Source organism: Rissa tridactyla, chromosome 2, assembly GCF_028500815.1.
Source record: "Rissa tridactyla isolate bRisTri1 chromosome 2, bRisTri1.patW.cur.20221130, whole genome shotgun sequence".
NCBI lineage: Eukaryota > Metazoa > Chordata > Aves > Charadriiformes > Laridae > Rissa > Rissa tridactyla.
In genome coordinates this window covers 4,785,671-4,813,236 of record NC_071467.1, presented here as the reverse complement: position 1 = coordinate 4,813,236, position 27,566 = coordinate 4,785,671, and positions in this window count along the sequence as shown.

Genomic DNA, 27,566 nt, shown 5'->3' with positions numbered 1-27,566 from the left:
GGACACTGGTGGTATTTTATTATACAAAGTCTGTTCAGTGTTCCATGCAGCTCTCTGGAATGACGCAGCATTGTCTTTCACAGGCGGGAGACTCGGTAGGGAGCCGGGAGAGACTAGTTCCAGCAAGATACGCTTGGGCAACAATATTCAAAGGCTCTCTGCTTTTCTATTGAGCCTCATGATCTATCAAAACCCAGGTTGGAGCCAGTAGATGGGAATTTTGGGTCCTGGAGTCCTGTCGTGCTACTAGGGAAAGAGAAAAGATGTAATGAGGATGTTGGAGCATTGCTTTTGTTCCTGTTGTTTCCCAATTGCTGTTTTCTAGATAGACGGGGACCACACGTCGACCGGCCGTGGCAGCTGTGTGGTCCCTTGCGTTCCTGCTCTGCCTGGAGAGCACAGAAACATCCTGTCAGGAAACGAAAAAATGGCCAATTCTGCCAAATTGCCCAGTACACAATTGTATACAATTGTCTGCCCCAGACACCTGATGACAGAGCGAAGCATGTTTAGATCTACCCCAATGTGTGGCGTGTAAATGTCTTGTTCTCCCTGAGGAAGTAAGTTGAAGAAACTACTTCCCGAACGAGCGACAGGGGAGGAAGACAGGAGGAGAAGGCTAGGAGAATGGGAAAAAATAAGTTCAAAATCAAGTGCTGTGAAATGGCAAAATATTGTGGAAAAGGCTGGAGGTTTTATGCGGAGCTGACTTTAGCTATGCCACTACATCCCCCTCAGGGGACCCGTAGCATTGCCTCCACTCTGCTGAATGGCAACAGGCAAGTCACTACCTTCCTGCGTCCCCATTGCCCTGGCTGTAAAACCATCTTTTACAGAGCACATTGGCATCTCCTGTGGAGAACAGCTTTTTAAGTGCTTGCTGTTATGATTACATTATTATTCCAAAGCAGGAGAAAGTAGTTTCTTTCCCTTTGCACCAATAATTGAAGTTATCCAAGAATGACACATTGATAGAGTCTGGAAAGGGAGCAGGAGTGATGTCTAAACTGGCCTGAAATTCGGTCGACAGCTTGTGGCATCTCTGGGAAGACTTCTGAGTACTCATTACTGTGTCTTCTGTCTTCAAAATCATGAAGGAAATCAAAGAGAGAAATCTGTGAAGTTTTTGCAAGTGGTCAGATGAATTTATTTCTTAGGAGTTCTCAGGTAACCAAAGGTTTCTTTTCTTTTTTTTCCCCCAAATTGCAGCCCTTTTCTTGATCTCACATATAATACTGGACAATCTGTCTCTTATTACACTGCTTTCCTGGGGAAAGAAGGGGTAAGAAGACATTTAGGATCTACCTAGCATTCCCGAAGGACCATTTCCAAGCAGGTCGATAGGTCTATTTCAGCAGAAAACTGGAAGAAAGGTCTTGATCTTGCTGAAGCTCATCCATCTGCATAGCTCTAATTTTACAGGTGTAGAAATCCGACCCGCAGTAAGGCCTCGTGTGCTCGCAAATCCCTCATGGCCATTGTGCAGAAGAGCCACTGCTGTCAGGGGTAGTGAAATATTTCTAACAAGCCCTTTTGCAACTGCCCTGGATTTGAGGGCGAGAAGAGCCCCAAAAGACTGAAAATACCACAAAGTGAAGCACGAAAATAGCTCACACAGAAAGCTCAGCTGTGGCTGCAAGAATTAGTTCATTTGAACTGCCAAACGTACCCAAACTCACTTATTCTGGCCTGACCCCACTTGTTGTATCTCTAACGTGGGAAGGGCATGGGTGCTCTTTGTCTGTACTGAGTATCACGAAAGCCAAAAGAAAAAGGGAAAGAAAAAACCCTTTGGCTCCCCATAGCTAATCAGGTATTCACCTTGAACGAGTACTAATGAAACCAGCACCACATCAAAGGGGAAGCTGGCTCCAGCCGAGAAGGTTATTAAAAAATTTAACAGTACCAGACGGCCCCCAACCAGCGTAAGCGACTACATTTTACATTCCGTTTTGTAAAAAGAAATGAAGCCCTGTGCTTGCCATCGCAGCTCCCACCTGCTTTGGGGCTATCAAAAAGAGGCATCGGGGAAGCCATCCTTGCAGGACGATTTTTTTGCTCAAAGACTCAGGATTTCTCTTCCACTCTTCACACAGCCGAGTTACCAGTACGTACTAATGCGAGTCAAAACCACCAGGTGCCGAGTTGCTTTTTGATGTACCGGCAATAGCTAACTCCTTTCGGTCATCAGAGTAAAAATATGTTACATATCCTGAATTTGGAAAGGACCAAAATATCCCATTTGCAAACATAGTGGAAGAAAAATAAACATGGTCTTGTGGTAGCAATTCACTGGGAATGGGATAGGCACAGTTTGGTCTCCAGCCGTATACAAATGTAGGAGGAGGAGAGGGAGTCCCAAGCTGGGATGGAGCCACTCCTGCACTTGTAGGTGGCTTTTGCTGACACAAAATGGATATTTATATCAAACAGTGCTGCAGGTGAGGAACCCAACCTGCCTCTTTGCCAGGAGCAAAGACATGGGCATCTCTATATCCCTCCCAGCCTGAACTGCAGGGTGATGCTCCAGAGATGCTCTTTTTAATGACAAGTGCACTGAGATTTCTTGGTGTATCAGCATGAAGGAGTCTTCATTACTACCATCACTGGGGACTTTTCCACTAGACTTTGATAGTGTTTGGGGTGTCAACAGCCAGACGCTGAGTGGTGCAAATGCAGGGTCAGTTAGGAAAACTGGGCTGGAGACATGCAAAAAGGGGGTAAAAATAACAGGATAGGAAGAAGTCCAGAGGAGGCCACAAAGAGGATCTGAGGGCTGAAGCACCTCTGCTGTGAGGACAGGCTGAGAGAGTTGGGGTTGTTCAGCCTGGAGAAGAGAAGGCTCCGGGGAGACCTTAGAGCCCCTTCCAGTACCTAACCTTACCAGGCTACAGGAAAGCTGGGGAGGGACTCTTGATCAGGGAGTGTAACGATGGGACGAGGGGTAATGGCCTCAAACTGAAAGAGGGGAGATTTAGATTCGACATTAGGAAGAAATTCTTGACTGTGAGGGTGGTGAGACACTGGCCCAGGTTGCCCAGAGAAGCTGTGGCTGCCCCATCCCTGGAGGTGTTCAAGGCCAGGCTGGATGGGGCTTGGAGCAGCCTGGTCTGGTGGGAGGTGTCCCTGCCCATGGCAGGGGGTGGGAACTGGGTGATCTTTAAAGGTCCCTTCCAACCCAAAACATTTCATGATTTAATGCTCAGAGCAACTTAGATCTGCAAGTCAGAGTCCCACCATGTCAACTGTACAGTAAGGCCTGTGCTGGAATTAAAAGAAAAGATCCTCTATAATTAATTCAAACTTACATCCAAGGGAGAGTGTCTCTCTTGGCTTTGCGAGCACACATCACCGCCGAAAGTGTAGGCAAAGCACACAGGATGGGAAGCTGTGGTCAGAGTGAATCAGCCTTGGGTGGCAAGGTTTGCAGAAGAGAAACTTCACTCGTACAAGTTACATGGCAGAAGGAGATGTCTCCGCTTGTGGTGGCTGGTTTTGGGGTTTTGCTCGCTACTATTCCATAAAAATGTCTGCGTCTGTGAAACGGAGGCAGAAAGGCTCCAGAGCAGCCAGAAGAGGCAGCAGGAAAGCACCAAGCACCGCCCCTGGGATGGATGAGACAACATTTCCAACAAAAAAAGGCATATTGGCACGGAGTGGCAAGGAGGGCTTAAAACCAGAGAGAGCAAAGATAGTCCCTGCCACTCGTGTCTTGCCTTGCCAGGGAAAATAGGAGTTTAACGACACAAATACACTGGATTGCGCCAATTTTACCTGGCTCTGTCATCAATTTATTTTCCGTCCGGAGTTTTGAATAACCACGTGTTTTGTGTGAGCTGAGCGTTAGCTCAGTTCAATCGCTCCGTGGTTTACTTGGTTCACTGGTTTTCTCGAGTCTAGCCGTGGTGCGGGTATGTTCATGCCCTGACTGGGGAAAAAACCAGGCCAACGTGCTTCAAAATATTTCATGTGTTTACCCACTCAGTATCCAGTGAGGTAGACAAATGGGTTTTCCGTGTTACAGAGGAGCATGGAGTCCAAAGGGCAAAACCAAAAGGAAGTGTTATTTTATACCACTGTACAGAGCTGCACGCAAAATATATGTTTGTGTATTTCTGTATGTGCGTGTTTCCCTAAATGGATGGAGCGGGCTTAGAAAATGTTAAAAAAATGCAGCCAAGAAGTCTAAAATTGTGGCTTAAAAATGACCGCAGGCTGACAAAACTACCCTTTGAAGTAGAGGAGCCAGATTAGAGCGATGGAGGGAGTCCCTAGGCCCAGGATTGGTACGGACCTTGGTGGAGACAGCCTCTCTGCAGCAGGGGCTGAACCCCAAGGCTCTAAGAGCACTGTGAACCCCATCTTGTATCTCCTTCACCTCCTGGGCTTGGTGAAGCAGCTCCCACGGGTGGCAGTGAGCCTCACCCAGGACAGCGGGACCAGCACAACCCGTCTCACTGACCTTACCGGAGGTTAAGAAAGGAGCCCTGACCTCCAGCATCCTTTCTCCAGCTGTGTGACCCGCCTTTGTTTAGGACATTTATTGTTCAAGTCCTGGAGAAGAATAGGCTTGTCGCTGGGAGCAGATTGCAAGGAGAAAATTGCCACACAGGCGAAAACTCTCCTCATGTCCTGTTTCCAATAGAACCGCATTTTTTTGACTGCCTGGTTTCAATAAAAAGTCCAGAAAGAAAGAATTGAAGGGGGCATTGCTTTTCATGGGGTGCCAGCAAATAATTGCAAAAAGTTGCTCATTTTTAAAGAATTGCATGACTAGGGACAAGGCAGGGTGCTCAGGGCTGCACAGACATGCCAGATTCTGCACCAATTCCGGATGGAATGCTGCTTCTTACTCTTCTCCTTGAAAACGTCTGGCCTGGGCATTTATCTTCATATTCTAAAGCTTCTCCTGATGCTGGCTATAGCAAGGACACAGCGAGCGGAAGCATTAGTTGCAGCTCGGCTGCCCGATGGGAGTGTTCGGTCACAATGGTATTTATGAAGATATCGATCCTGGCACTTGACAGATGTTTCCCTTTTGGCCGCCGCAAGGTGCCAGCGTGGTCAGGGTGGAATTGCACCAGCAACTCTACACCTTCCGCTTCAAGTTTCAGTGGAGTTGGGGCACGTTCTCTCTCTTCTAATAGTCTCAAAAAACCCCCGAGACAAAACATTGCCAGAGCATTATAGAAAGTCTTGTAGAATTTATGACTGCAAAAACGCCAAGCATACAAATCTATGCTATATATAAATCACGGTGGGGTTTTTTTCCTCATCAATTAGCCTTTTCTTCAGTGAGTGCTGTTTGCTTTGTGTTTAACCGCTGTATTTGTACAAAGTTAAAGCACTTCTGCATTTCGTACTCACCGTCGTTAAAATAGCGAGTCCCTCAAATGTTTCTGCTTTGCACCCTGTGGCAGCTCCCACCAAACTCCCCTTGCACGTGTCTTCATGCCACAAAAAGCATCACACCTGTCGGCATCCCAAGTGTGTTTGTCATGGGGTCAAAGAGCTTAGATTCCACGATATAGGAGTTTTTGGCATTTCAAATGTCACTCTTATTTGGAGCTTTTAGCCCAGACTTTACAAGCTATTGACAATGTGCTGGCACCAGAAGCATTGGCGAGGAGATGTTTTGCCTCCGTTGGGGAGCCAGGAGGCTCTTCTGGTAGATGCACGGTCCCTGCTGGCTCCCTTCAAGGCTCAGCAGGTCCCACAGACCTGCAGTGCTGGGACAAGCCAGGATGCTATACCCCCCATCCCACAGTGTGTCCTGCAGGATGCTCTTCCTCTATATAAACACAGGAGAAGACTTTGGAGGCAATTTCCATTAAATCTCTCTGTTTCATCCTAGAGAAGCTCTTTTTTTGGTGTTGTTCTGCCAGTTTGCTACAGGGGCATGGATGTGGAGTGACCGTCAGAGCAGTGTTCTCTGTTATAAGCACAGGACAATACAGTTTGTTGTCTGTGGGATCAGTTGGGAGGCTCCCGAGGGCAATGACAGGAGAGGCTATAAACACTACAGGCATTTACCCCAGTTTGGGGCCAGATGGGGTAATGTAACCCCGCAGTGCCAGTGCGGCTCTTGTCCCTCTGACTTCAAAACGGTGGGGCAAAAAGCCCTGGAAAAACTTTGCAGAAGCAGAAGAAGAGAGAGCAGAGGGATTGCTGCTGGGGGCCCTGCAAAACCACTGATCCCACTTGGTGGGTAATTGCGACAAAACATACCAAAGTCAGTTTTTTTGAGAAATCTATAGCCATAGGTGCCGCTCGGTCTTTTAACTCCCTTGGCTCATGGTTTCCCACCCTCCACGGCCCATCTTGAACCGCTGTATAAAACATCCCTCCTCTTTAGTGTGCTGAACAGCGGGAGGAAGGCTCCTGCTGCGTGCCCTGGACTGCAGATAAGTAAAGATGATAATAATAGTGATAAATAGCGATAACAACAGTGATAAATAGTGCCATGGGTAGGTGGTAACAGGCAGCAGAAGATAACTCTGTGCTTGGCCCTTCTCAGTCCTGGATGTAGAGCATCGTGGAGAGCCCCAGGGGCAGCATTGCTTCATAGGCTGTTCACAAAGTGCAGCCTCGGGACGTTTTTGAACCTCTGTGGTCATGAAGAGGGGGGCAGAGTGTGGGAGCTCCGTGGGCGAAATATTCAGGATGGCAAATCGCTGAACTTCTTTAGAGGCAATCGTGAGCCGTAGGGACGGTGAGGCTCTCAGAGGAAGAGAAGACGACGATGCCTGAGGGAGGTCGCGATTGGCTGGAGCTGATCCTGCTGGGCTCCCAAAAATTCTGACTTTAGGCAATAGCGTGGGAAGGTGTCCTGCCATCATGGGAGAAATAAGACAGCTCTGCCTTGAAATGCCTGGGCAAAGATTAAATGCTGCTTGCCGGGGGAAAAAAAAATATAAAATGCTGTGATATTGTGCCAACGGGGCACATAGCTGTTCACGTTAAGATTAATTCTTCCCTCTGTAAGCGGCACGGGGCCCTGCGCCTGCCACTTAGCAAGTCTGGGGAATGCATCTCGCGCTGCCGCTCCTCTCCGGCAGCGATGCAGGCGCTCGCTGAGCCGCTGCCTCTGCTTGGGCTGGAGCGTGTTCTTCTCTTCCAGAGGCCGAGAACTCATCGCTCCAATTTTTTAATTTTTTTTTTTTTTTAAACTTGATTTTATTAGTTCAAAGCAAGCAACGCTTGTTTTAATTAATGAATATGTTTCTCTTCTCTTGCTCCTTGGCTCACTGCCTGGTCCTGCGTTTTCATGCCTCGAGAATAAAATGTTTCATTCAAAACAGAATCCTCTTTGTCCCTGTGTGTGGCCGCTGCTTGCAGAGGTGAGGGAGCCGGGGCGGCGGCAGCGGTTTCAATTTTGGGGGTGGAGGACGAGGGAAGGAGAAATGGTCAGGATTACAGAAGAACAGCAAAGTTGTGTAACACTCATCGCGCCGAACACTTCCAATTTTCCAAGAGTTGTGGTAAATCCTATATTTGCAAATGCTCACCTTAGCAGGTTTCAAATATTCTTACAGCCACTGGTGTGACTAGCAGTAGCAATTGGTGCAGGTACATAATCCTGGCCAAACGCTATGTACCTGCGGAGCTTGCTGCAAAATTAGTGAGTAATGATGTGGCACATTTAACTTGTGTTTGCTGACCGCTACCCCCCAGCATCAGCTGCCTTCCGGGGTTCTGCCTCAGCTTATCAGCCCTCCTCGATATTGGGCTAAATTCCAAATAAAGCAGGGGAATCAGCTGGCAATTCATTGGATGTGTTACATTTTTTTTCCCTCCACACTTAATTGAGCATTCCACTTCGAATAATCCTCAGCATTAGATTAAATCTCTATTGATCTCATTTTAATGAGCTCACCGCTGTGACCAACAGCCCTTTCTCCCGTAGCAGATGGAGCTGTGGCCATCTGAATGTGCGGCAGAAATACTTTTGTTTTGGAGGAGTGACACCTCCTCCTCCGCACGACCGTCCTTGGCACCCCATTACCCCGGAGCCTGCGGACCCAAAGCCAGCAGATATGTCCTGTTCTTCGCACCGTGCCTCTGTGAGACTGCTATTGCAGTGAATTTCTGTTTAAACCACTGCCAGTAACTTCCTGCTTAGAGATTTCATTTCTGAGCTGGCAACGTCCGTGTTCATCAGTGTGAAGGCAGGTAGCCGAAGGCGGAATGTGAGCTCTCTCCTGTGCCGCGGGGAAAGCTGGCGCGCTGGAGTGCCTGCAGCTCCCGACCGCCTGCTTAAGGGGATATATTACAAATTCAGGTCTGGGCCAAATCAATTTTGTGAGCTACAGAATTGATTCCACCGTTGCATTTCACCTTCAGACACCTGCATTTAAATTTCCACTTGAGATTAAATTACAAGACGAAAGAAATCTCCCTTTCCTTCCTTATGAGGGGGAAAAAAAAAGTGATTAATGAGGGTTTAAATCCTGACGACAAACAAATCCTAATGACCCAGCACTTCTGATGGCAAATAATTTGCTGCACCGTAGCGTTTTGTAGACTTCGTGGACCAAAGGATCTTTAGGGTCAGCTAATCACACCTTCTACCTAGCAAAGGTCATGGGCATTTTCTCGGTGATTTTTGCATACAGTCTAACAGCTTGTATTTGAACCGAACAGTTTAACTCTTTTTGAAAGACCTTGATGTAAAAATAGCAGCATGGGGGTGTTCTTGGGTGGGGGCGGGGATGGGAAGGAGCAGTGTAGCACTATGGAAGAGACAACTAGTTTAATTGAAATCTCATTCCCACATGGTTAAGAGCTTGTATCATTGAACGATGTCATACACTAGGTAATATTTTAAAGCTGCATGCCCAGTTTTGGTGGTTGTGTGGTTTTGTGACCAGTGGCATTGCTTAAACACAGCTGAGATGCAGCCACCGAGGCAGGGACATTGGCTTACTTGTAGCATGAAGTTTGCAATGTGAATTTGCAGATGCTTCCCATCATAATTTTCAAGTTTGGTTGTTGCTTGCTCGCTCGCTTTTTTCTTCTTCTTATCTACTAGAGACAATACGTCTTGCATCAGCAGATTATGATTAATAGTCATGATGTGTAATGACATTAATTAGCAATAGCTATTGCTAATGATTAATAACAGCAGCGAAGTGAAACCTTGGCTGCAGTGATTTATTTCAGTACTTTTATTGAGCTGTGCATCTGGCAATATTGTGATGCTCCAACGTCTTCAGGGAGGAATGACAGCGTGGGGAAGTGAAGAGCTGAGAAACGCTTTGAATCATAGACTCATAGAATGTGTTGGGTTGGAAGGGACCTTTGGGTCATCTAGTCCAACCCCCTGCAGTCAGCAGGGACATCTTCAACTAGATCACGTTGCTCAGAGCCTCATCCAGCCTGGCCTTGAATGTCTCCAGGGATGGGGCCTCCACCACCTCTCTGGGCAACCTGTGCCAGTGTCTCACCACCCTCATTGTAAAGAACTTCTTCCTAATGTCTCATCTAAACCTGCCCTGCTCTAGTTTAAGGCCATTGTCCCTCGTCCTATCATTACCTGGCCTTGCTAACAGCCCCTCCCCATCTTTCCTGTAGGCCCCCTTCAGGGACTGGAAGGGGCTCTAAGGTCTCCCCGGAGCCTTCTCTTCTCCAGGCTGAACAGCCCCAACTCTCTCAGCCTGTCCTCACAGCAGAGGTGCTCCAGCCCTTGGATCATCCTTGTGGCCCTCCTCTGGCCCCGCTCCAACAGGTCCATGTCCTTCTTGTGCTGAGGGCTCCAGAGCTGGACACAGTACTCCAGGTGGGGTGTCATGAGAGCAGAGTAGAGGGGCAGGATCACCTCTCTGGATCTGCTGGACACGGTTCTCTTGATGCCTCCCAGGATGCGATTGGCCTTCTGGGCTGCAGGCGCACATTGTCGGCTCATGTCCAGCTTTTCACCCACCAGTACCCCAAGTCCTTTTCCCCAGGGCTGCTCTCTATCATGCCATCCCCCAGCCTGTATTGATAACGAGAATTGTCCCGACCCAAGTGTAGGACCTTGCTGTAGGCCTTGTTGAACTTCAAGCATTCAAGCAGATGTGTAGACTTCTCCCTCCTTTATTGTTGCACGCAATGACCCGCTGGGAAATTCGGTTGCTTCAGTGGGAGGGAAGACGGGAGCTCATCATGCAATGTGCCACGTGGCTTCAGCACAGGACCCCTATTTGACATTGGGTGGGAGACAAGCCAGAAGCACAAAGCAATAATCTCCAACCTTGCTAGGAAGGACCCGAAACAAGTTCCAGCTCTGAACATCCCTGCACTTTGGTAAAACTCATCTCGAATTGGAAATGAGAATTTGCAATACGGGCACACAATCATTGTTCATTACCCAGCTGAAAGGAGCGGGAAGGGCCACTCTTCAGCATGGCCTTAGTGCTGGTTCCACCTTCTGCGAGAACTGAACTTGCATTCAGATTAAAGTACAATTATTCCCTTTCCCTCCCGCTTCCTATTAATTATATGCAATTTACTCTGAAAAGATCTGTTACTGTGCTAATCTTAGCAATCACCATACTGCAGCAAAAACATTGCACAACACTCTACATCTGTAAACGCTTCCAGAGACGAAATTTCAAATTTAAAGGCAGCAACAAAAATATCCTGCACTACTTTTACAATTTCCCTGTGTGGAACAAAGGTTTCGAGGAGAAACATTTTCCTTTCCTTATTTATAGCCACTTCTCCTACCGCTGCAGTTGTTCGTGTGGTCTGTTCTTTCTAATTTAAGTTGCAGGCAGCACGAGGCAGTTATTAACCCGGTTATTTGGTTTGTCTTGAATGAGCCCAGCAAATGAATGATGCAGGCTGGGCGATAACAGTCAACTTGTTCTGGGCAGGGACTTACCGCCTGGTTCATACAGAAATGTCCAACTAGCTTGAAGGAAGTGTTGGGCAACAGAAAGCTGAGTGGTTGGAAACCTCTTAGTTAAGAGCTAGTGGTTGGAGTGCAACTCCAGGTAGCTGTGACGGAAAAGAGAGGAAAGTGACTTGGTTTGAAGTACTGTGTCCAGTTCTGGGCTCCCTGGTTCAAGAAGGACAGGGAACTGCTGGAGAGGGGACAGCAAAGGGCTACAAAGATGATGAGGGGACTGGAACATCTCTCTTATGAAGAAAGGCCGAGGGATTTGGGTCTCTTCAGTCTGGAAAAAGAAGACTGGGAGGGGGTCTTATCAATGCTGATCAATATCTAAAGGACAGTTGTCAGGAGGATGGGGCCAGACTCTTTTCAGTGGTGCTGGGGACAGGACAAGAGGCAATGGGCACACACTGGAACAGAGGAAATTCCATCTCAACACAAAGAGGAACTTCTTTCCTTTGAGGGTGGCAGAGCCCTGGCACAGGCTGCCCAGAGAGGTGGTGGAGTCTCCGTCTCTGGAGACATTCCAAACCCTCCTGGACGCGTTCCTGTGCAACCTGCTCTGTGTGACCCTGCTCTGGCAGGGGGTTGGACTGGGTGATCTCCAGACGTCCCTTCCAACCCTGACCGTTCTGGGATTCTATGGTTCTGTGTGAACGTTGAAGATCCCATAGCGTTTTACATGGCACAGATGAGAAAACGGGTATGTAAGATGTGAAAAGATGAAAACCACGTAGAGCACCACTGCCAAGGTTCGACTGGAAGGAGTCAGAAGTAGCTCCTGCACCACAAGCTGTCTCTCTGCAGGCTTTGTTGAAGCTCACAGACAAGGTTGTAAGAAGGAACCCTGACCACCTGTGGCCAACATCAGAGGTTTTTTTGGTGGGACTGGGCTGGCAGCAGGCAGGTAACAGCCTGTGTTAACAAAATGTGTTCAAGACTTTTCAGTAGATAGTATGGCCAACTGTTAGAAAACTCCTCAGCATAATTCATGTGCACAGAGCCCGAAAATGAAAGCTGGAAATAAAAGTGAAGCAAAGCAAGACAAAACTAAATACGTTAAAGACCAGTAACGCTTCAGTATCAGAAAGAATATTGTAACCTTAAAGGCAGCGACTAATAATATAACAGTTTTTGATCTGAATGTCCAAAAAATGCCTCCAGTTTTTGTATGTGTCGTTTGTTAGATTCTCACCCTAGGATCACCATCTGAAATAGCTGATCCCCCATCACTGGGGACTTCTGGAAACCTTTAGGGGTTCACGGCTGTGACTCTTAAGTGAACTAAAGTAGTTTGGCATCTCCTTTTCCACTGAGCGAAGTGCTGAGCCCCACTACCTGCCTTTAAAACCTCAGCCTGTGTTTCTTATTACCACTATACATGGAGTCTAGCCCCAGTTTAAGCGTAATACATTGAGATTATTATCCTCATTTTCCAGCACGGCAGAAGTGAACGCAATTACAAAGCCTCTTAGAGGTGATTTGACTATGCAGACACTCTACAGCCGGCTGATTTTTCAGCCACATATAGTGCCTGTTGAAGAACAGAAATCCTTCTAGGCTGATATTGGAGCCATCTGGTGATGTCTTTTTCAGTCCAGTAAACACTTCTGGGTTCAGTTTAGAGGCTGTCAGTATATAACAGCTTATTTGAGAGCCAAAATGGAGGAACGTAGACCGGGTAACTATGAAAAACACGTACACCTTGTGAATTCTGTATGAGCGGAGAGATGCAAGTGTGGAGCAATGATTCTTCCTAACACTAATCCCTGATGGTAGACAGGAGAAACCTGAATAGTTTCTCTTTGAATATGGGTTAGGAGGTTTAATGGAATTTCAGCATCACTTCTGGAAATGACAGCAAGCCTCCTATTCTGTGGGGTGACTTGAATGGAAAAGTGTTTCTGCACCAAGTGGTCTCCCGCTGTACCGCTTGGAGCAGAATAACACCATCGATCCAGAGGGCTCTGGAGGGAGATGCAGCATTTAAAGGATGCGTGATGTCTGTTATATATATGATCAGGCAGCGTTGCTCCCCCCGAGGCGTTCTTTATCGCCACACAAAGCTCAGCACCGTGTCCAATGGAAGCAGGTCAACCAATGCACTTTCTTCCCACACCCCAGCTCTTCTTTAGACCCTTCCCATCCCTGACAGGACCAGCCTAACTCCGCTGAACGGGCACCCTCTCGTGAACTTTCTGTTTCAGGCCAAGCTAATTTATGTGAACAATATAACTCAGAGTGGGCAGCGATTTAGAACTAACCCTCTTCTGCCAGTGTTTCTAAAGAACAGGAAGGTCCTTTTGTTATTGGTTTTTCTCTTAATTGAAGTGCCTCTCTGTAACTTGTATTGACACCGTGTGTAATTCTGACAGTTATAGGAGCTCGTTTGCTAATCGATATGATGCGTGCTCACATGTCCAGCTGCTCACATCCCTCCCTGTCCCTCCAGGTCAGTTTTTCAGGCAGCAGATGTGTCCCTGTCACCCCCTATTTCCGCACAATAATTCGGTACGCTTGCTTTCTGCATCAACGCCTGCAGCAGCGCAAGGCCGTGCTGGGAGTGGGGAGAGCGCTGCAGCCCCTTGTCCTTCAGATCCCTCCCCAATAACTGCCCTTTCCCCACATATCTCCACGGGGCGAATCAATAGGATAAACTTCCAGAAAACTTTAAAACAGCATCGGCCAGATATTCCCCACGTCCCTTCGCTGCCAGACATTGGAGGCTCCCCCTCCTCCCTGCCTAGCAAATCGCTTCATCGTGCCCCTGAGGAAGCCACATGCTGGTACTTGTTGCAAGCAGGAGCTTCACCCGGTGCCCTTCCATTTCTCTTGTATCAACGGCGGCCCTCGTGCTGTCTAGCGTTAATTAGATTACAAGTTCCCCAGGTCTGCAGCCCTGCCTGTCAGTCTGTGCTGTGAGGCGTTCGCGTACCTTCAGGTGATGTTAAGCCAGAACTTATACTTTTAAAGTAAAGTGCTAGAGGGTAAGGTTTTGAGATGGTGCTCAGGTATTTCATGTTATGAGCCATATTTTATTGCAGAAATTAATTCCCACGGTCGTTCATGACTGCATGTTTCTTGCCCTTACAGCCCTTGGCTTCTTCCCTGGCACCCACTGTTGGTCTCTGCATGGCATGGTGGTATTAGGAGGCCGAAAATGAGATTTTATCCTATTTTTGATTCTAATTAATGGGTGGCTGTTGTTGGAAAGGATGATCAGGCTCACCAGGCTACACATTTCCACTATGTCTGTTGTGCTGATCCTGCTGCATGCTGGCGCTGGGAACTACACCAGCAAAAAACCTTCTGTGGCACAAAAACTGGAGGGCTCCGTGCTGGTTTAGCTGCCTGGACTGGCACAGTGTGGGTCAGGGACATAGAAATGAGGTGGAATGGAAGTTGCAGGATGCATGCCGAGGTCAGGGATGGCACCAGGGAGCTGGACATCCTACTCGGCAGTGGTTAAAGGGAGGTTAGTTCCACTGTTTAATAAAATCACAGTTACCCAGACCGCTACGGAGCTGTGTATCCTGTAACAGCTGCCCTTCAGTACCAGTGTGAGAAGTGATGTATTGAAATTTGTTCAACAAATGTAATCTTTCCTCTTCTTCAGGAGCTAACAGAGCTCCTCAATTATTATTATCACATTTATTTTGTATTTCTTTTTCAGTAAGTCATGGCTTATCCATCAGCATCTCATGGCATATGGGTTAAACTGAACTGTGCTGTCCGCTTCGGCTGGACACATGAATCACAAGCCAAGTTTATCTTCTCTGGCCGGAGAAGTTAATCCTGAACTAGCTTTCCTTTGTGGATATTCACAAATGACCTCCACATGCACTTCCATAGCAGGCAGCTACTCCCTAGGCATTTCCTTCAAATTTGTGTTTATATGAACATTCCTCACTGGGAACTGAGCAAAAGGCAAAAAGTAGCAAACATGAGCTGGAAGCCAACGGAGACCGAGTGATTGCAGTTCAGGTACTCTTCATTGTGTACAGCTGTACAAGGTTTGCGAGGAGAGTCAGTGGAGCTCAGTATATCCCAGATTTTCCTACAGCAAACCCTGTGTAACTGAGATGAATCACAGCTTGATGATACAGGGATGTAGGTGGCAGCTCCAGGATTTTCCATCCATCCCCTGCTATTGCTGCTTGTTTTCATATGGCCGCTTGCTTTCATCTCTGTGTTGCTCTCGTAGATGTGCAACCATCCCTGTGGCTGGACAGAAGATGGGATCTTAAGACCACACTGTGAGTTTTCCATAGGAGAACTTCCTTTGCTGTCTCTGGCTTTCAGGGTAGATTTCCACGGCCGAGTTAACAGGACAGCTCGTTGCACTGCGAAGAGGAGAGACTGTTCTGCATATTGGAATTTATCTCAACAGATATCCAGAAGAACAGAGCAGGCTGGGCACAGGAAATCATCGTAGCAGCTATATTTCAAATTCTCCTCTCTCCTTTGCTGTCAATCCACCGGTGCATGCAATGTATGCTTTGTACAGGTCCCGCATAAACTGAGTAACACAGGAGTAGAAAAACCTAAAATTGGAAACCAAGTTAATCCGATATTCTCCTAAGTAGGACAGTCACAATTCACAAGGCAGTTCACTCATTTATCAAGCTCCTCATCAAAACTACCTAGGTTTTTACCTACTGGAAAGTTCTTTTAGGACGTTTTGTAGGAAGTTGTCCTGCATAAGCATCTTCTGGAACAAATGGGCAAGGCACCAATTTCTTTTAGATGTCACTTTATAACCAGTGCCTTTATACTAAGTTTGGGACGATTGCTTGAGAAGAGTGCCTAGAAGAGACTAAAAACCTTGCATTGCTCCTTGTAGAGTACAAATAAATCAGCAAAAGGAGATTTTGTATCATTGTTTTCAATGAAGGTAGAATTTTGCTAACAACGCACATTTCAGGTTCCATGACCATTTATTGTGGCATTTTCATGGCAGCTATTTTGTGCCTGTATTGGTATTTTAGGCTGGGGTCTGTGTTATTTTAATGGCTTTTCCATTTATTCCAAAAAATGCATGAAAATGATTTATTTTATTCTCATCATCATTCACCTACAGTTAAAGTTGTAGGTGGATCTTGGTCTTCTGAATGCATAAGGCTTGGGGTTTTGTCTAAGATTTTCCTAATTTCTTTATTTTTCCTTCATGTTCACTTCTTAACTTGATGTATGGGGAAGGCGTTGAATCAAAACATGTCAGAGCCTTGTGTTCAAAACTTCCTACAGGACATGGAAACTCCTTAATGAAGTTAATAGGAACGAGGTGTCCAAAATCCTGGTAAATCAGGTAGGATTTAGACTACCTCTGCCCTTCCTAATGGAACAAGATAAGCATCAGAGTAAAGTGAATTCTGAGGTCTGCCAGCCTACAGAGCCCACCTTCCCCCACAGCAGGTGATCTCAGGAGCCTTCTGAAAAAAACCAGAGGCTTCTTGATTTGGTAATCTGGAAAAAAGATGACTGAGGGGGGATCTTATCAACGCTTATAAATACTTAAAGGGTGGGTGTCAAGAGGATGGGGCCAGACTCTTCACAGTGGTGCCCGGGGACAGGACAAGAGGCAACGCGCACAAACTTGAGCATAGGAAGTTCCACCTAAACATGAGGAGGAACTTCTTTCCTTTGAGGGTGGCAGAGCCCTGGCACAGGCTGCCCAGAGAGGTGGTGGAGTCTCCGTCTCTGGAGACATTCCAAACCCGCCTGCATGCGTTCCTGTGCAACCTGCTCTGGGTGACCCTGCTCTGGCAGGGGGTTGGACTAGATGATCTCCAGAGGTCCCTTCCAACCCCGACCATGCTGTGATTCTGTGATTCTGAGTAATTGAGAGCATCCCAGGGCTGCTGGGAGAGAGACAGGAGAAGGAGTAGCATGCCTCCCTTGATGCAGGCAAGTGGAAGCCCTTCTCCATGACAGGGGACAGTGTGGTTCACATTCAAAGTACCGGGAAGCCATAATATAGACCCCTGAGGTCATCCATGTAAGGACACACCGGGTTACGCAACCTTATGCATCACACCCGGCACGTATGTGCCTTCAGGTGTCGTGCTCACCTGAATTACTCAGTCTGACGAAGGTTTGCTTCCTGCACATCTGTGTTCCTGCCAGCAGCACTCTGTAACGTGAGTCACTCTGCAGCGTGACAGCCGGTCCCTAACGGTGCCTGCTAAAACCTTGACACCTCTTCACGCTTCCCAGAGAGGTTGGCTTTGAGCTGTGAGCCTGGGGCAATACACGGGGATGGGTTTTGTGACAAGAGTCAAAGCAATACATTCCTTGTGGTAGCTCAGGGCTCCAGGAAGATCTCTGCAGTCAATGCAAGGCTCAAAGGTGCTGGTGTTTCACTTCATTCGGCAGTTGTTAAAAACTAGAAAGGGGCGAAATGTACTCCTGATGAGAGGGAAGCATGCTTGTTTACCTTTTGGTGGTTTATTTTTGAGGAAGTGACCACAAGGCCCTTCTTGAGCTGTTCAGCAGCTGCTCTTTTTCCATCATTTATTTTGCTTTCAATATTTTCCAAAATTTAAAGAAGAAGTCATAACCCCACCGCCCCAAGAAGAAGAGCGGTATGAGACTGGTTAGATGATTTAGCCAGCCCTCTGCTTTCCCAGGCAGTCAGGGAAGATAAATTGATTGATGAATCTGCACACTCAGAACCAAAAATCATCATTGAGATGATCAGGAAATAATTCATATTGGCTTATTCAATGAAGCCAGATTGTCTTAAAAGGGAGGGGGAGGTTTTGCTGTCTGGGAGCTGTAAACATGTTCCTGATTCACCGCACAGAATCATTTCAGCACACACTAAATAACCGCTTTCCCTTGGGGACTGACTGCAACCGGCGGCTGGCAGCAACTAAACTGGCTGGTGTTTCCCCCCCTCGTTTGGCAAGACTCCCACCCCAGGTTTTTAGGGGACATGGTGACAAAGAGGCATTTCCTGCCCCTTGGAGATGCAACCGAAGGGAGGCGAGTGCTCCCCTTGCAGTTCTGACAAGGCGGAGAGGGCTGACCGCAGGGAATTTTGCCTGTAACATTTTGGGGTAGGTAGAGGAATCCTGAGATGGGGAAACGATGCTGCTCTCCGAGTGTCGTGCATTCATTTGTGTATCTGACTGAAAACAACAATAAACACTAAGAGGAAATTCTGGAAAAAATATCCCAACTCCTGCTCTTCCGGCACCTGAAAGTTGCAGCCTGGAAAATACAGATCCAGTGGGACAGTGCCTTTGTCCCAGCCTTTCAGATGAACGCCAGGTCTCAGCTCTTCCAGCAGTGTACAAGCTACGTGCAGATTGGTGTTGTACTGCTGCTTTGTAGAAACTAGCAGAAAAAAATTGAATTAGAGGACACATGGGTAAATGTGACGTGCTCTGGAAGAGTCAGCGTGGCTTTTATAAAGGGAAGTCCTGCCATACGGTCCTAGCGGAGTTCTCTGAAGGTGTCAACAAGCCTTTGGATAAAGGATATCCTGTTATAACCAGCTTTTATTTCCTGAGAGCTGCAGACAGCATCTCTCACTAAAAGCTTTTAAGGAAAGTCAAGGCGTAAATGGGAAGGTCCCTGGATGAATAAAAAAGGAAGGAATAAAAAAACCTGGGAAACAGAGAATGGGAGCTCATGGTCAGGTCTTGTGGTAGAGGTTGATCAGCAGTGGTGTCCCCTGGAGATACGTGCTGTTTGCTCAGCACAATCATATGTGAGCAGGAAAAGAGTGGAAAGTGAAGTGACAAGGTTTAGTCATGATACAAAACTACTCCAAGTGTTCAAGATGAGGACAGCCAGAGAGGAACTGCAGAATCTCGGTAACTGGACGGTGAAATGATGCACAAGGGGAAAAGCAGCCCGCAGCTCACATGTGAAGTGATGGCCCTGAGCTGGCTATTACCAGCCAGGAGTGAAAACTTGGGGCTATAATAGATAGTTCCATGAAAACCTCAGCTAAGCATTTAGTAGCAGTCAATAAAGCAAATCAAATGTTAGGAATCACCAGGAAAGGGACAGAGAACGAAAGAGAGAACATTGTTATGCAGCTGTATAAATCTATGGCTCTTCTAGCTTGAATCCTGTGTGCAGCTCCGGTCCTCTCACTTCAAAAGGAAACGATAGATCTAAGAAGATTCAGAGGAGAACAACAGGATGGTAGGAGCATGGAACTGCTCACTGTAAGGAAGAACTAAAGAGCTTCCCCTCTTCAATCTGAGAGATGACCAGGATAAATCTGTAACATCATGAACATTGTGGAAAAGGTGAAGAGATTGATTTTTCAGTGCATTTTCCAATAAAAGAATAAGGAAGCTGCAATTTTAAGTACGACAGGACAAGCTCAAAGCAAAGGGAAGGAAGTGACTCTTCAGGCCTGTAGTTAAACTTTGGAACTTCCTGCCACAGTGTGTTGTGGGAACTAAAAGCTGGTGTGTCTTCAAAAGCATCCTTTCAAGGAAGAGAGAGAGATTGAGGGTTATTAATACACCGAGCCCACCTTTTCAGGAAGTCCATGAACTGCAAATGGTTGCAAACTGGGAGCCTGCTTTGTCCGACTCTTACCCTCTTCCTGAAGCATCTACTTTGGATGGTGTCAGAGATGGATTCTTAGAGGCAACAGAGACTGGTCCTCGGGCTGCACTAAATCAAGGGAATAAGCTCATGCATTGACCATCAAAACCTCCACAGGGGTCGGAGTATTGCACATTTTTCTCAGTGTTACTGTGCATTTAAGACCTCAAGGATCTGGCCTAGAAAGCAGACAAAGCAATCACCTCAGACATTCGGCTGCTTTTCTCTTTTATCTTATTTCCTAGAGCCTGTGCTCGCCTCGCTGTCCTTCACCCTGTTATCTCCAAGTTTTCGTTTCTTCTGTTATGGGAACGCCATTTGCAACCATTAGCAGTTTGAGGATTTTGCTATTATCCACTGCATAAAAAAGGTAGAATGACCGCAAAAGACGTGAGTTCTTAGTATATTATTTCAAGTGCTATATTTAACTAAATTACCCCCTCTTTTGGAATTGTTTGTTATTCCTTTGGTGATAGAACAGCATCCTGTTTGCCTGCACACATTGCAGCTGCAGAGCTTAGTGAAATCCTCCTGGGTTTCTTGAAATAGCTTTATAACTGAAACCTCCCAAACATCGCTCTGTACTTCTAATTTATTTAACCAGATCCTACTATGAACCAAGACTGTTCCTATCACACACACTGTTGTTGTTCTTCAGAACGCATGACCATAGCGTTTGTTTAGTGCAAGTGTATAAAAATACGCCTGAATTACGCAACTTTATCTTTACCAAACTGTGACTCAGACCGGGCAAATTCCAGAAGGTATGTTTGCTTCCATAACCTTAACTCAATTATGCCCCACATCCTATGTGAATAATCCATTGTCAACCACAGGAAACGGGGATCTCGTTGAACTACCACAACCCAATTGCAGACAATGATCCATAAACTGGTAGCTGTGAGTAATATTAATCACTTTCCTGAACATTTGAGTTTAGATATATGGCTAGGTAATTAATTCAGCGCTAGTAAATTTGCAGAGTTTGTAAGTGTTAAGTTGTGCTACTGTTATGGCAAACAGCTGTGTGGTCTAGTAATATTCCTTGCTTTTGACATTCTACAAGTATTTCTTTACCTTAGTGGGGAGCTAGCTCATCTGGACTTTCGACCAGCCAGTTTTTCAACTCTACTTTCTGCTGTTATATAGCAGCAGATGTTCAGACTCTGAGTAGTTTCCAAAGCTACCCAATTATTATTAGGTGTCATTAACACCAGAATCCTTAATCCATAAGCCTGCCTTAGGCTGGACCCCGTCCTATTCTGTGTTTACAAAACAAAACCTCAAAATGAAGATCACCTCGCAGGCTTATGGATTAAGGATGCTGGTGTTAATGACACCTAATAATAATTGGGTAGCTTTGGAAACTACTCAGAGTCTGAACATCTGCTGCTATATAACAGCAGAAAGTAGAGTTGAAAAACTGGCTGGTCGAAAGTCCAGATGAGCTAGCCCCCCACTAATTCCTGGGAGATGAGAAACAGATTGGACAAATTGCCAGTGCCTGAGGTTTCACAGTCTTCCCAGGCACCTATCCACTGCCCTCTCTGTCAAAATAGTTTCTGTTATCTCTAACTCAACCCTTCTGTTTCAGTTTAAACTCATCACACCTGATCGACCCCCATGGGATATGGAGAGCAGTTCACGTTATCCCTTTCTGCAGCTACCTTGCCCACTGTCATGTAATTCTCTGAGGAACTCCAGGCACAAGAACCTGCCTTCCTTATAAAACAAGAAATAAGGATGAAGATGGTGGCTGCAATGAATGATAGATTGATTGTCCAGTATGTTGCATAGATACGCAGAGTGGCAGCTTGTTGCTCTTCGGTTAATGGTCTGAGCCTAAAATTAAAGCGCAGGTATGGCGTATCTTCAATCCAGACTACTCTTCTCACCCAAGATGATATTCCTCAAAGCCACCTGGGCACTGGAATCATCTTCATGCAGAGGCTTAAGCCTGCGTCAAGAAAAAAATGAATAAAACAGCAACGTTATCTGTCTGCAGTCCAAAAAAATTAACAGGGCCATTGTACTTTTGGAAGTTACCAAAGAAGAGCTCCCTCCATACTGACACCATCACGGCAAGACAACATGCTAGGTTAGGTGACAGGGTATTCCATCTGGGAGAGCAGAAGGTCTTCTTAGAAAGGGAGCTAATGACAGCCTTGTGCATGACAGACAATCTCACATATGGAATCCATTTGGCCACAGGCAGAACCACCCATCGAGCTGATTACAATGATGAGCTCTGCAGCTCTGCGCACCTCCAGCCACTGCCACGACAGATGAGTTTACACGTAGTACTTAAATCTTCGTTACCTCCATCCAGCAGATTAAAAAAAAAAAAGAGCAAATCGTGGGGATACAAGACTCTAAATCACGCAACAGCTGACAATACAGGAGATGCTTAGATTTGCTTGGTACATCTGTGCATGAACGTACGAAGCAGCAGCGTGAGAAAAGGAGTCACTTCCCAGATTATTAACATTATTTCAGATCTTATTATTTCAATGTACAAAGATATGGTTGGACTAGGTGATCTGAAAGGTCCCTTCCAACGTAGGCAATTCTATGATTCTATGATTCTAAGATACAGTCCCCAGCAGTGATGTATGTATAAGCACAAGGAAGCCCCTGGGTCAGCATAAGGCTCTGGACCGGCATGAAGATGAACAAGAGCACAAACACTCAGGAAGTGCCATCTTAAGGGACCGGTCTTGGACTGTAAAACAGACATTACATTGTGAAACTTCATCAGAAGAGATCCTGGCTGAGATCTGGGCAAGAACCTTGGAGATCCTTGAAATACTGTAAAGGGGGAAGAAAGAACAGGCAAATAAAATGCAGAGGAGCTCTGACCATATGGACTGGGGGAGTCAACTTTCTGCTTTGCCAGGTGAGAGCAGTTGCAGATAGGGAGCTGTACTGCTGACCCACAGCTTTTCTAGAAATTCTGTGTCGGAGGACATTTCCCATCTGACGGGCTCAAATGCTGCATCTGTTTCAGAGTATATGGGAGCTGCCCCTGTTCCTCTGACACCCTTTTGACCCTCCTTGCAGTGCTTAATGGTGCTGCTTGGGGAACAACGGGGGAAATCAGAGAGGCTGAGAAGGGTGTGAGGTTTCTGTCTGGAGTTGCATTGCACTGTATGTATAATTAGGGTACTATACCCAGTGGAGATGGGCTTCCCTGTGTTTTCAAATATAAATCTCTTAACCTTATGGCTCATCCACCTCCATTTTTCTTTCCCAGGCCAATTGCAGGATTGGGTGTGCTCTAGGGGAAAAGGGAGCAGTCCTGGGTCTGGAGGCTTCCTGGCATTGAACACTTTGCAGGTTAGAGAAAAAAAGTGGAGCCCCAAAAATCATTACCTTCATTGAACGGCAATTTGGTGAGTGTGAAACAAGGGAGCCGGGACTCCGTCTGGCAACCTGCAACTCAGTGGCAACTGATGTGTGCGGTAAGTACATCCTCAATGCTCACTTGTCTTGTCCCTGCTTCATCTTACCCTGCCGCTTGTTTTTCCCAGTGACCTTGTGTTTAACTTTGTGCTTTTTGTGCAGCTAATACTTGGGGATTTTCCTCATTTTGATGGTTATCACCACTGACACCAGAGTTGCAGAGCAAGAAACCCCAGTGAGTGCTGACTGATCTGGATTAGGTAGCACCTACCGCTGGCTGGCAGAGACAAGGCTCAGACCAAACACATCTGCTCAACAATTCACCCTGCATACAAGTGCTGCCCTTGCCTCAGACTGAACTTCTAGTGAACTGCAAGTTGCAAACGAGGTTACCAGCTTGCTTAAAGTGCTGAGAACAAAGAAAGGTTGCAAGGAGTTGCTAAAGAAGAGGCAGGAGAAGTGTTCCATTGAAACAAATTAAGGGCAAGGAGAGCTTGGTGGTTTCTAGGGTTATACTAAAGGGCTTTGATGAATGGCAGCTCACAAAGGATGGTATCAATTATCTATTTCTAGCCTGGGCAAACTGGTTGCTGTGTCAGCATCGATGCACAGACTGATGTCATCCTAATCCACATTAGAACAGTCATCTCTTCCTTCTCTTGTTCTCCATCCCATTCCTCCTTTCACCAGCATAAAGCTTGATTTACACTCTGCTTTTCTGCCTCATCTTTAACATTTCTCTCTTTTCTGACCCTCCCCTCCCACAACCTCTGTGTACTCTCACTCCTTGCAACCAACTTCCTCCTCTCCTTCTCTTTTGGTTGTGCTGTCATAGAATCATAGAATCATAGAATGTGTTGGGATGGAAGGGACCTTTAAAGGTCACCCAGTCCAACCCCCTGCAGTAAGCAGGAACATCTTCAGCTAGATCAGGTTGCTCAGAGCCTCATCAAGCTTGACCTTGAATGTCTCCAGGGATGGAGCCTCCACCACCTCTCTGGGCAACCTGTGCCAGTGTCTCACCACGCCCATTGTAAAGAACTTCTTCCTAATGTCTAATCTAAACCTGCCCTGCTCTAGTTTAAACCATTGCCTCTCGTCCTATCACTACCTGGCCTTGCAAACAGCCCCTCCCCAGCTTTCTTGTAGGCTCCTTTAGGTACTGGAAGCCACTATAAGGTCTCCCTGGAGCATTCTCTTCTCCAGGCTGAACAACCCCAACTCTCTCAGCGTGTCCTCACAGCAGAGGTGCTCCAGCCCTTGGATCATCCTTGTGGCCCTCCTCTGGACCCGCTCCAACATGTCCATGTCCTTCTTGTGCTGAGGGCTCCAGAGCTGTCCCTGGAATCCTTCCTCTATCACTGACAAGATCACAGCTATCCAAGATTCTTTTCCAACTCTTCGAGTCTTTAAGACTGCATCACTTCAGGGAAATTTGCCATTTGTCAAAAGGGGAGGGAGCAGTGGAATGAAATTTAAGGGCTGTGCTATATGTCAAATCCAACGCTCACATCTAGCTCTATTTCTGATTTCTTTCTCCCTCCACCTTCTCAGACGTCCTCTTTACCTGGCAGTTTTTCTCTTACACGGTACTCCCCGCTGGTACTCCCATCTTATATCAGAAAGAAGAGCGTTGAACTTTACCTGTTGCCTGTAACCCCATCCCACTTCCTCTTTCTCCTCTCTCCTTCTCCCTTCCTTCCTTCCTTCCTTCCTTCCTTCCTTCCTTCCTTCCTTCCTTCCTTCCTTCCTTCCTTCCTTCCTTCCTTCCTTCCTTTCTCTCTTTCTCTCTTTCTTTCTTTCTTTCTTTCTTTCTTTCTTTCTTTCTTTCTTTCTTTCTTTCTTTCTTTCTTTCTTTCTTTCTTTCTTTCTTTCTTTCCTTCTTTCCTTCTTTCCTTCTTTCCTTCTTTCCTTCTTTCCTTCTTTCCTTCTTTCCTTCTTTCCTTCTTTCCTTCTTCCCTCCTTCTTTCTTCCCTTCTTTCTTCCCTTCTTTCTTTTCTTTTTTTCTTTCTTCCCTCCTTCCTTCCTTTCTTTCCTTCCTTTCTTTCCTTCCTTTCTTTCCTTCCTTTCTTTCCTTCCTTTCCTTCCTTCCTTCCTTCCTTCCTTCCTTCCTTCCTTCCTTCCTTCCTTCTTTCTCTCTCTCTTTCTTTCTCTTTCTTTCTTTCTTTCTCTCTTTTTCTTTCTCTCTTTCCTTCTCTCTTTCCTTCTCTCTTTCCTTCTTTCTCTCTTCCTTCTTTCCCTCTTTCCCTCTCTCCTTTCCCTCTTTCTTTCTCTGTCTGTCTGTCTGTCTCTCCCTCTCTCTCTCTCTCCAACCTCCCCACTTCATTCTCAATGAATTTGTTAATCTACCTGTTCACTGTTTCCTCATATTGATTTCCTTAGCAGCTATTCACAGGGTTTGTTCCGTGAACTGACTCAACATTAGGGCTGTGTTATTTCCACCTAGTCGGAGACGTAATGTGATGCTGTTTCTATTCCCTGCATATTCAAGGGCATGAAAGATCAGCCATGAATATTTGTCTGCAGCTGAAACTCTTCTTAGCCATTCATTCTGAATGTGAAATGTGTTCCCTATCAATGCTTTTACCCGAAAAGAACTTAATAATTTGCAGAATTATGAACTTAGACATTAAATATAAACACTAACTTTTCCACTGATGTATCAGGAACAGCGTGGCCAGCAGGAGCAGGGAAGTGATCGTGCCTCTGTACTCGGCACTGGTGAGGCCTCACCTCGAGTGCTGTGTTCAGTTCTGGGCCCCGCTGTACAAGAGGGACATTGAAGTGCTGGAGCGTGTCCAGAGGAGAGCTACCAGGCTGCTGAGGGGTCTGGAGACCAGGTCATATGAGGAGAGGCTGAGGGAGCTGGGCATGTTTAGCTTGGAAAAGAGGAGGCTGAGGGAACACCTCATTGCCCTCTACAACTCCCTGAAAGGAGGTTGGAGAGAGGTGGGTGTTGGCCTCTTCTCCCAAGTGAATAATGACGGGACCAGAGGAAATGGTCTGAAGCTGCGGCAGGGGAGGTTTAGATTAGATATTAGGAAGAATGACTTTACTGAAAGAGTGGTCAGGCACTGGAACAGCCTGCCCAGGGAGGTGGGTGAGTCACCATCCCTAGAGGTGTTTAAGAAACATCTAGATGTGGCACTTCAGGGCATGCTCTAGTGGCAGAGATTGTAGGTTGTTTGGTTGGACTCGATGATCTTAAGGGTCCTTTCCAACCATGAAGATTCTGTGATCTAACATCGATTAAAATTGGAAAGAAATATTCAGAAACAGTTATTTTTCATACTGTTCCCTTAACTGTAACTTCTTCTTTCTCTACCCAGACAAGAAATCCACAGCAGAGCTGACAGTTTAATGATTTCTAGTCCATAGATACTTCCTCCCATGTATGTAAAAGAATTCACAGAAATGGAGGAAATTCTGTGGCTTTCTTCCCTAAATCAGGTAGATATGGGCTATTGTTTGAACCTGTTTTAATCTTGAGTTGTTTATCTCATATATAATAATCTTAAATATGCTTCTGACGTATGGACTGGTTACTAAGGAAACAACTAGGAGCCCATTTTGGGTTGGATAGCTTGAGAAAGCAAAAATCTAAACCAAAGCTTGTGTTTTGTCCTAATGGCTAGTTAGCCTGAATGCATTTGCCAGAAACATACCCGTGGAAACCTTGCCCACAGCCAGTCTCCAAGTCCACTTTGACTCTGGTTAGCCTGAAGCTGGTATGCCAGTGGTGTGGTCTGACAGGAGGTGTGGAGGACAGTCATGTTTCTCGTTCTGGTGCTTTCCTCTACCTCTGTCTCCTCCATGGGTCTCTTTACTTAAATACTTACATGGTCTCCAGCTTCTTCTAAGCTGAACAACCCATAGTCTTGAATAGTATCTTCCTGCCTGTGAAACAGCATGTTCTTTCTTACCTCATTCTATTAACGTGAAAGTTAAAGGGCTGCTAAGTGACTTGCCCATGGTCATAGATATCACAGAATAGGGCCATGAATTAAACCAGTGCAGAAAACACTTGTGGAGATTCTTAAGCAGAAGGCACTCCAGAGAGAACAGTAATTATAATTAATTATGGTAGTCATTAACTACTTGCTTCTTTTTAACAACAAGCACATATCAGTTATGGTTGGGTCCTAGTCATGATGTTCTGGCATGTGCTCATCAGCTGACTGTCATAGCAGAGCTACTGAGTGCTCTGCAGTGAAGACACTCCCACTCAGTCGCCAAGATGAGCAGCTCCCATGCTGGCACAATCGGTGGAAGACTTGGAAGTCATTGTGCAGCTGGAAAACTGTGATGTAATTTCAGTCATGGAAACATGGTGGGTTGACACACACAACTAGAGTGCTGCAATGGATTGCTATAAGCTCTTCAGAAGGGATAGACAGGCAAGGAAGGAGAGGCGGTGGGGCAGTGCTGTATGTTAGGGAGTGTTTTGATTGTCCAGATCTTAACGATGGTGATGAAAGTATTGAATGTTTATGGGTAGGAATCAGAGGAAAGGCCAACAAAGAAGACAGTATGGTGGGAATCTATTATAGATGACCCAACCAGAATGAAGAGGCAGATGAAATATTGTATAAGCAGCTGGGAGAAGTCTCATGATTAGTAGCCCTTGTTCTCATGGGGGACTTCAACTTAACCAGATGCCTGCTGGAAATAAAATACGGCAGAGAGGAAACAGGCTAGGAGGTTCCTGGAG